Source organism: Hyperoodon ampullatus, assembly GCF_949752795.1.
Source record: "Hyperoodon ampullatus genome assembly, chromosome: X".
Lineage (NCBI taxonomy): Eukaryota > Metazoa > Chordata > Mammalia > Artiodactyla > Ziphiidae > Hyperoodon > Hyperoodon ampullatus.
The window spans coordinates 25,540,020-25,550,285 of record NC_136913.1 but is presented as its reverse complement, the minus strand read 5'-3'; the positions used below and the strand labels follow the sequence as shown (position 1 = coordinate 25,550,285).

Genomic DNA, 10,266 nt, shown 5'->3' with positions numbered 1-10,266 from the left:
TTTTGGTTTTGGTTAGGTTGTTCCAGCTTTGGCCATTGGGAACTCTCAGTTGTTTCATGTGACACTTTGATATACCCTCATCCCTCTTCCTTGCTATCTGGAACTACAGGATGCTCCAGGTTTATCTTGAATATACCCTGCCTTGAAGGGACCAGTATAGTGTTTATCAGACATTTCTCCAAGGCTCCTTGGTGCCTTTTATTGCAGAATGGTATTAGAAATCTGGGTGCTTGGTGGCGCTCATTACTTCTGGGGTGTCACTGCTGCCAGGGCCTCTCACTGGAGAGAGCTATGAAATATATGTCAGTATACTGACCCATGTATACACACATTTCTATAATCATTTCTGCATTTATCTACTTTTATATGAATTATGCTAACTAAATAGTGAATTCATAATGATATCTCCAACTCTAATTCAGTACTGCAGAGTTTGTCTAACTTTTACTCCTTGCATATCTATAATTTCCCCCTCTGACAATAAGAAACCTGGTTTTCACCATCCTTCATCCATTTACTTATTTATTCAACCTGAGACATATATGTAAAGCAGATTGAGAATTATTAGTTAACCTGAATTGTTGTGAGAAACAAATTTGCCAACTAGAGTACAGTTTTTATATATACTTCTTTTGTCTTTAGCCTTACAGTTGCCCTCCAAAACACCATTTGACAAAGTTATTTAGCTAACTTCTTTTCCTCTCACTTGCTTCAGTGAGGTTATGTCATACGTTTATAACAGTTAGTTCCATTTGTCATAGTGTGTATTCCATTCTGAGATCCCCTGACATCCTGGTTGAATTTCTTTTAGTTTGCATATATTAAAGTTTACTCTTTTTGATGTACAATGCTGTGAGTTTTGACAAATGCACTGAATCATATATCCACCACTCCAGTAGCATATAGAGTAGTTTTATCACCCTAAAATTCTACAGGGATTTTTTTGAGAGGGAGCTACTGTGAGATAGCTCGTGGAACAAAACCTTCCCCCCAAATATTTGGTTTTATCTGATGATGTTAAGTTAAATTTATTTCCATATTTCTAAAAACATTAAAAAAATTTTGCAGATACACTTACTCACTAAGAATTCATAAGTGTAAGCTTTTAAACAATATTCATGAGTGTGACTATCAGTTACCACTTACTAATCTCAGAGGATAACATCTGAGACCCAAACCTTGTCTCTTACTTAGATAGCAACACAGTGTAGAAAAGAGAGACTACTCTATATAATCCAAGATTTTAATAGTTATGTATCATTGATCTCAGTCCTTCACAGTGATGATTGTACCTATCAGCTGAGAAGGATAGTCCCTAGAATATCTGGGTCATTATAGCCTTGTAGCAGAGTAATCAAAAGAACCAGTTACTCAGGCTCAGCTGTAATCTGAATTTGATTCTAGACAGAGATTCATAAGCAACAACCTGTTCAGCTAATATCACCCAGATCAATGGGTAGCTGAGGGTAGAAGTACTGTCCATTCCATATCATGTACTGTTTTAATATTTTGTATTTTATTTTTTGTTTTCCTTTGGTTCACTGTTGTTGTTTGTTTGTTCTCCTCGGAGGCCTATAATTCAGTTTCAGGGGCTTGAGTTGCTAACATAACTGCCATATAGCTGACAGAATTCCAAGGTGAGACTATAGCCACCTTAATAGATGAAAGGTGACTCTTAAATGTCATGAAAGAATCTTGAGATGTGGGTTCTTAATTTCTATCGTCAACTAAACCAAATTACCATGAACCAAAACAATGATGCTATATACCACTATTTGTTGCAATAATTTAGTTGTAAATTTTATGTGAGCCCTTACTCTGCACCTTTTTAGCTCAATGACTTTGGAAAGTTAACTTCTTTTAACAGGAAGCCAGGAAACGTAACGGTTTTTATGTAAAACAGTTGAGAAATTACACTTCTGTATACTTGATAGTGTTTATATGTATCTTATTTCCATAGATGGTTGCTTACATAATGGAGTTAGAGATAAAGAGGCTGCTGAAGCTAAGAAAGAAAAATTAACATTATACTTTGAATAAAGCAGCAGGATAGGAAACTGCCCAATCCCCTTCAAATGAAAACATCCAAAACCCCTAGTTCTCCCCAGAACACAGCTTGAGACTAGTGTACTAAGCTCCTTGTGAACCTGGTCTGTCTATATATCCATCTCTGAACTCTCACTGTCCAGTAAAGAAATATATATTAAGTGCTCCATAAGGCTTTGCTAACTAAATCTAAAAATCTAAACCTCTCATTTTATTGTTGAAGAGACTGAAGTCGAGGTAAATTATGATAGTGAAGTTCATAGAAGTTGATCACAGGATGGCTAAGATCCAGTCTATCGTAAATTTATTGATTATTCTTTTGGCTCACAACATGGTAGAATGAGCACTCCTGAAGGTTGCTTTTGGACAAACAGAACTCACCAAAATTTTTTTGGCCTGCCATTTAACAATTAGGTTCCATTATATATTTTTCCATCTCTATTCTTTTCCACACCTGTCCTTTTAAGGAATGGCTGCCAGAAGATGTCTTTTTAAAAGTGTAGTTTGGCATCTGTCACAATTTAATGCAGTTAAATTCTGTGCATAATTAGGAGACAATTATAATATTGCATAAAGACTACGAGGGCCTACACAGAACTGTCCTGTAGAAATTCCATATTGGAATGAAAATAATTGATGTTGAAAAATTAAATTTAAAGGTGCAGTTTTGCCTGCTTATTTGATAGAATTGTTAGCTTTGCCCGCCATCTCACGGAAGGCTGAAGCAATATTGCATTGCTCTCTTCTGTATGCTAATAGGAGCAATATTTGCATAAATTAAAATTGTAACAATTAGTTCCATTTTCTGGGACCTACACTACCAGCTGGATTTCCACCTATAATCATAACTTTATTTTTCAAATTAATTATTTGACTCCCTATCTATCTATATCCATCTATCTGTCTATCTTTTTTTTTTTGTGGTACGCGGGCCTCTCACTGTTGTGGCCTCTCCCGTTGCAGAGCAGAGGCTCCGGATGCGCAGGCTCAGCAGCCATGGCTCACGGGCCCAGCCGCTCCGCGGCATGTGGGATCTTCCCGGACCAGGGCACGAACCTGCGTCCCCTGCATCGGCAGGTGGACTCTCAACCACTGTGCCACCAGGGAAGCCCTATCTGTCTATCTTAATCAAGTCCGACCTTTCTCTTTAGAGGACTTTTACTCCTCCAAATGGCAAATTATCCAAGTAGTCTGGGGACTTAACGTGGTTCAAGGTAGTTGGGGATGGTTTCATCAGTCAGGGTTCAAACAGAAAAACAGAAACACTGGGGGTGATATGCATATAACAGGTGACTTATAATAGGGACCTGATAGTATGTAATTGTGGGAGCTGGTTAAGCAGTCTTCATAAGGCTTTTTTTTTTTGTCTTTGCTTTAGGCGCTGGAACCCGAAGTCAACACGGCATTCAGGAAGGAGAGATGGATGTGAAGTGGGGAAAGCAAGGATAGACTGGAAGCCATGAGGAATAGCTTGGAACCCACAAGGACAGACTGGAAGGTGTATTGATCTTTCACTGCCCCCAAACCTCCAACTTTGATGACATGAGTGCCCTACAGGAGAAGTGGGCACTCTTTTTTATGGAGCTGGTGAAGCTGAAGGAAGATATGAGGGGATGCTGGTGCAGCTGTGGGCCTGGCTGCTGCCTCACACTAAGGTAAGCCAGATCAGTAATAATGTGCCCCTGACCCTACTTTCTGAGCACAAAACAAATAAGGGTACTGTTTTACCTTTGGCTTCCAAATCTCTCTCCAAATGCCTCTTATAGCACAAGCAATCTCAGAACCATGCAGGGGAATCTGAAGAAAGTTTTAGTTCACAGTACAGAATCCCCACAGAGGTAAAGCTGCTGCCAAACAGGTGAAAAAAGAACTGGATAATTAATCTGCTCTTGCCGTTCCCACTGCCACTCAGCGTCACCAGAAATTCCAAGTGTTTTTTTCAATGTTTTGTTGATGTTATTGCTAGTATACATCCCACCCAACTGGGCAGGGTTGCCCCAAACTTGGGATTCTAGTTCATAACTCTGTTCTCTTTATGTCTTGTTTTAAACCACCGTGCTTGGTTCAAAGTCACTGGGTTCTTTTGGGACTTTTAAGGTCCTTTCCTGACAGCAGACCTTGGTAGGTGTAAGGTCGGATCTTAACAGATGGCACCGCGAAACAGAGGAAAGCTTCAAGTGAGCTTTACTAGGGGGCGCTCCCGGGCAAGGTTCACTGGTCCGAGAGAAAGGGGCCAGAGAAGTCGTACCCGGGCTAGGGTTGGGCAAGATTTCATAGGGGAAGAAGGGAAAGGGGTGTGGTGAATCTGGGAGGGCGCAAGGTATTCCTTATTTGGTGGTCTCTTCGGGTATCGTGGCACTATCTGGTGCCGGTTACATCAGTCTTGGGACTGCTAGTCCCGCCCCTCGAAAGGCGGGAAGGCTGGGCCGGGTGAAAGGTCCCCAGGTCAGTTTCTGGAACTGGGTGGTCCGGAGAGTTTCGGTCTGATGCAACCTGTGAATCTGATTGCGTTCCCCTGCCTCGGGCCAGTTGGCCTTACAGTAGGGGTGGCCACAGGCCCCCAGATTCCCAGGCAGTTGTCCCTAACTTTGAATCTCAGTAGGAACTTGGGTCAAGTTATTTTCCATTCCCAAATCTAATCTTATTATGTAAATTTCTCAACCTGCTTTCAAGGGGCCAGCAATAATATCCATTTTAAGGAGTATTATTGAAGAAAAGCCTTGGTCAGCCCATAGAATGTTTTATTACATGCTTCTTTCCCAGCAAATATCTGCAAAGAAGGGTGTGTTATACGTCACAGGGGTGTTGGAGGAAAGGCAAGACTCTGCATTCACTTACACAAATAGCAGGTGTAAAACAAAAATTATATTACTATTGAACAGCAATTGGACATCCAGTACCCAAAACTTACATTAAATAAGGCTTAAAACAAGACATTTTTAATAGCAACTTAACCTTTTATAAACAGTCAAAGAAAGTTTTAAGCAATGTGTGGATGTCTAATGGGATATTTCTTCCAATGCTATCAAAGGTATCTGTAAGTATAAAAAAACTCATTATTGTAACCCTGTCATTATTAAAGTTAGCTTAAACATATATTTTCAAATACTAGGAATTCTTATATTCCTGGCTAGAATCTTATAGGAGATGGTAGTCCCAAGGGGACTTTTTGGAAGGTAATCCTGTGGGAGTTCTCAAGCCATGAAAATTCAAGAGAATTGAGAGTACAGAGTATAAAATGTCATGTGATTAAATTTAATTCTTCCCACCCTCCTGTGCTCAAATTAATCAGTATTAACATACAGATTCAAAAAATGTGGACAACCCAAGTTATTTTTTCTAGAAGGATGAATTACCTTGTTAGGAATTTATCTACCCACCTCTCCCCTTTTCCTTTTCTGTGAGAATGAGGGTGTGTGTGCACATGCGTGTGTGTGTGTATGGCCAAGTGTCAGTATTCAATGAACAAGACCATGGTTTTATTTTACTTTACTTTTGAAGAATAAACACATTTCTGAAATTTGCAACTCAGTTGAAGAACTTACTTTTTATAACGCACTGTCATTTTCAGAGTGTCAGAAATGAGAATATAGATTCAATAAGGCTGTTAATTTTTCCACCAGAATTAGGAACATTTAGAAGTCAACCATAAGAGAACAAAGGAAAAGAAGCATAGATAAATTACTTATGTATTCCTATAGATATAAGGGGTAAAGAGAGAGGAGTAAAGAAACCAAGTGAGGGAGGAAGAATGTGAAGAAGGAAGGGAGGAAGGCAGAGGAAGGAGATGGAAGAGGCAGTTTCTATTGTTGAAAATAGATAAAAGACAAAAAGCAAATCTAGTAAACTAAATCTTAAAGTCCAGCCTTCTGAGGTGATGCCTAGCTGGAGCTGGAGTCTGAGGCCTTCAGGACGGCAGGTACTGCACAGGGTCTTGGTTCTCTTCCTCCTCCTGGTTCTCTTCCTCCTCTGACATATCTGAGGGACTGGAAGACTCATCCGACTCTGCATCCATAACCCCAGCTCCAGGAGCTCCCCAGTGCAACTGATGACCTCTCTGTGTCAGGTGACACATTAGAACCAAAGCAGGTGGTTGTCAAACAGGTCAGTGTGGTGCAGGCTGTCTTCATCTCGTTCCTGCTTGTTCCTCTTAATCACATTCTTTAAGCCGATAAAGCCAGTGGTAACTTTAGCTGTGGGTGCCCAGATCTTAGCATCGTGGTCTAGGCCACTGGTCGCCATCACAGGTAGGTAAGGATGGGATTCAAGACAGTTAATGGTCCCTCCTTTATCTCCCTCCATGAACTGAACAATCTGGCAGGATGATTTCTCCCAGAGGAAGATGTGCCCAAATCACTGCCACTCACGACAAACTCACGTCTGGGGCCATAGAAATTGACACCTTTGACCGTGACATTATTTCTGTGCCCCTTGTATCTTTCGGACGCGCAGGCTCAGGGGCCATGGCTCACGGGCCTAGCCACTCTGCAAACATCACCAAAGCAGGTGATGTTTGCTTTAGAATCACAGTTGACCAGGTGACGAGGACAGAATTTCTTGAGTACTCCGTTCTTCTCATTCTCATCAATTTTCCTCTGGTCATACATACTTACAAACTGATCTTGTCCACCCACCGCAAACTGGTAAGTATTGGCAGGATTCACATAGATTGTATACAGCCCCATTTTCTTCTCCTTCTCTTTTGTTACCACCACTTTTGAAGCTGGCAGGCCTTGTCTGAGGTCAATGGCGAAGACAGCTTCACCTGAAGTTAGGAACTTAAAAGAGGAGTCATGCTCCAGAGCCAACTTGTGGGAGTCTCCCCTGTGCTGGGCCACATGCTTAGTATTCTTGCAGTGTCGTGTAGCAGATAGCTCTGCTATGCGTATCTGCTCATGACAGGCACACATGGCCAGGGTGGAATCACCACAGTTGGGAAGGAACTTGGCCTGAAAAACATTATTTCTGTGGCCGCTCTCAAAGTCCAGTACTGGCTGCTGACGCACCCAGTCCCACAATATCACTCTAAGGTCATCACTGCTAGTGGCCAGCCAGGTGCCACGCTGTTTAAAGTGCACAGTATTGACACAACCATTATGGCCTTCAAGCTCATACTGCAAGTGGAACGCTGCACAAAGACTCTTGCCCCACAGGCCTGATATACAAATCGGGCACTTGAACCCTGCTGCCATTTTCGAAGAGCATTAAGGACTTGCCAGCGAGGGTGGGGGAGGACAGATGTCTCTGAAGAGATGTCTCTGAAGACACCCAATCCTCCAGGGCCCGATCCTCGGCTGATAAATACTGATCAGGGTTAGCCTCATTGCACTGTACCTGAGGCTGCTCTTCTTCTGCCAATTTTTCCTCCTCTTCTTCCTCTCCTAGCTCTTCTTCTAAGCGGTAATGGGACTGGTTTCTGTCACTGGTTAAGAAATGTTCGGCGTCTTCTATGCTTTCGAAGTCGATGTCTTCTCTTGAACTTTCTATGGCTGTGCTTTGACTTTTTTAACTGGCGTGGCTGGGAGTACCCCCATCGCCAGTACCGTCACCATTTCTGGTCAAGCTCATTTCAGCGTCTGAGCAGGCCTCCCTCCCTGCCTCTGCTCCAGAACGCTCCTCAGAGCGATGGGACAGGCTTCTGTTCTTTAAGTCTGGTAGGCCATCTGTGCTGCTCACGTTGTCAGACATCTTTAATGATGCGTGCTCTAGCCGGTCTGGAGTGAGTAAAAGTCGTAGAAGCCTGAGGAAGGGAGTAGGCCCGCTCCGGGGTGAGACAGGCCGGCAGCGAAAAAGGTAGGCCTAGCGCCAAGATGCCAACCAAGGAAGCCAAAGGGAGGGGCAATTTCTGGTTGAGGCAGTTTCAAGTATGGGAGCTGGTGAGGTTCAATAGACTTCGGCCCATCTCGAGTCTCGCGGTATTTCGAGACTGCTTAGAGTTTTCCAGAACCTGGAGAGTTCGACCCCAAACCATTTGACATTGTCTGCTGCTGTGCATACTGTTCTATTGAAGATTGAAACATACTGTGCTTTGGAAGACATTCTTATTAGAGATCCATCAGCAAAAGTGATCCTCCTTAGGCAAAACAGTTACCATAAGACTCTCAGTGCTTTGTTTGAACATAACGTACAGTATGAAATGAAGAAATAGGCAAAAGCAATGAAAGATTGCTAAGGTCCCCAAGCTAGTGAGCTCCTGACATACAAGAAATATCTTCAGCAAATCAAGCAGCTTGAGGGAAACCTTGAGAGCTCTAATTGGTAAAAATGGCATAGGGTTGACATAAAATACACGATGACTAGTTCATTACATTTTAAATTAAAAAATGAATACTTTTTTTAGCATGAGTAGATCCCAAATATTGAATTAGACATCCTTCTACTAAAAAATTTCATTATTTATCTGAAATGCAAGTTTAACTGTGTCGTGTATTTTCATTTGTTATATCTGGTAGACTTTCTTAGTGAGAAGAGTAATTTATTCCTTCAATGTAATCAAAGCTGAAATCAACTGGTCAATTTCAAGTAGACATTGAAATGAGTAACTACTTCACCAATTTGAGATAGAAGCACAACCTTTTTTCTCTTTCCAGCAGAGATTCTATATATTTATTCAGAGTTAATTCAATTTAAGACACTTAAGGAACACCAACACAATTTTATGAAAAAAAATCTGTGATGTTATAGAACTATCAAAATATTTTAAATATCTCCCAAAATATGTCAGAGGCTTTTGGGGGGCTTTTAGGGGAAAAAAGGCAGCTCTTTTAGAGGCAGTTAATTGGCATTGCTGTATTAACTTCAGAGCTTCTCCAAATGAATTATCTAAGATGATGTCAGTGAATGTTTGAAGGGCTACAGTAAACTGCTGACTAAAAATGCCAGAATGAGGAAAACAAGATTTCCCTCAGAGTAATTGCAAGATCAATGTAAAATCGATTAAACATAGAAGCATAAAGTCTTCTAAAGAGAGAGAATTGTTCCAAGGCTAATAGTAATGGTAAGACACATAAAAGAATATTCATAGCAATTTGTAACGAGTAGCACAGCAACCTGAAAACCACCTGAGAGACCATCAAGAGTAGCATGGATAAGTAGACTAGCATATACATTTCTATAATGGAATAATGTAAAAAAGTGAGGACTAATGAATTAAAACGAAATACATCAACATGGATGGATCTTAAAAACACGATGATGAGTCAAAACACAAGTGACAACAATGGTTAATAATTTCATTTTCATACCCATCTTTATAATTTTCATATGTAATAAGACTATTTTAAAAGGCAAGAAAACAATTGACTCACAATTCAGGATAATGATTACTTATGGAGGAAAGAAGGAAGTTAAGATCTGGTAGAGAGGAAGCTCCAATAATTCTTGGTAATATTTATAGCTTACTGTGGATATAGGTATGTTGTTATTCTTTTAATTATTTATTGCCTGGCTTACACATTTGTGTATCCTTTTCTATGTATTATATATATTGCATAGTAGTTTTTTTAAAAGAGATAATGTTCATTAACAAGGGGTCTTGCTTGGCCATGGAGTTCAAAAACAGGAAAACCAGAGCATCAAACCCTAGTATGCCCATCCTGGCATTGTCCAGGAGAAGAAGCCTTATTAATTGGCTTTGGAAATGTCTCATTGCAAGGAACAGTTCCATTGTTAGAGGTTCAGTCAGGTTATTTCAATCTGATGCTATTGTATTAGTTTGAGTTTTTTCTACATGCTCATTAAGCAAACTTTGGCTATGAATTAGCTTTTCATTTAAATTTTCATTTAAGTTTGCTTTGAATTAAATTAATCCATTTGGTATATTTCCATTCCCATTCATTCATTTATTCACCACAAATTTATTTAGCACTTCTATGCACCGTGTACTGTTCTAGGTCCTGACAATACAGTGGTGAATAAAAGTGTTAATCCGTTCACTCATGGAGTTTATAATACAGTGGAAAAAAGAGACTATAGACAAGTCAATATAGAGATAGAGCACATGAGGCAGTGGTGAAATGTATAAAGAGAAATAAAGGTGTGGAGAGAAATAAAGGTGTGTAAGTAGGTATAGACTGGAGGTTGTTATTTTAGATAGTGCATTCAGGAAAGGTCTCCTTTATGGGGTGACATTTAAGTAGAGAGCTGAATGAAAAGAGAAAAGCAGCATGCAAATACCTAGGATAATAACATTCCTTATACAGTGACATTGAGTGCAAATGC

The 10,266-nt window shown here is 40.5% G+C and overlaps 1 pseudogene across 1 annotated transcript; it reads right to left on the bottom strand.

The window, feature by feature from the left end:
• Window positions 1-5,953: 5,953 nt before the first annotated feature.
• On the bottom strand, window positions 5,954-7,734 carry LOC307069602 (DDB1- and CUL4-associated factor 8-like; annotated as a pseudogene). The gene is made up of 2 exons: window positions 7,590-7,734; window positions 5,954-7,535 (listed from the first exon to the last, which is right to left on the bottom strand). The product of its transcript is annotated as a DDB1- and CUL4-associated factor 8-like (transcript).
• Window positions 7,735-10,266: the final 2,532 nt, after the last annotated feature.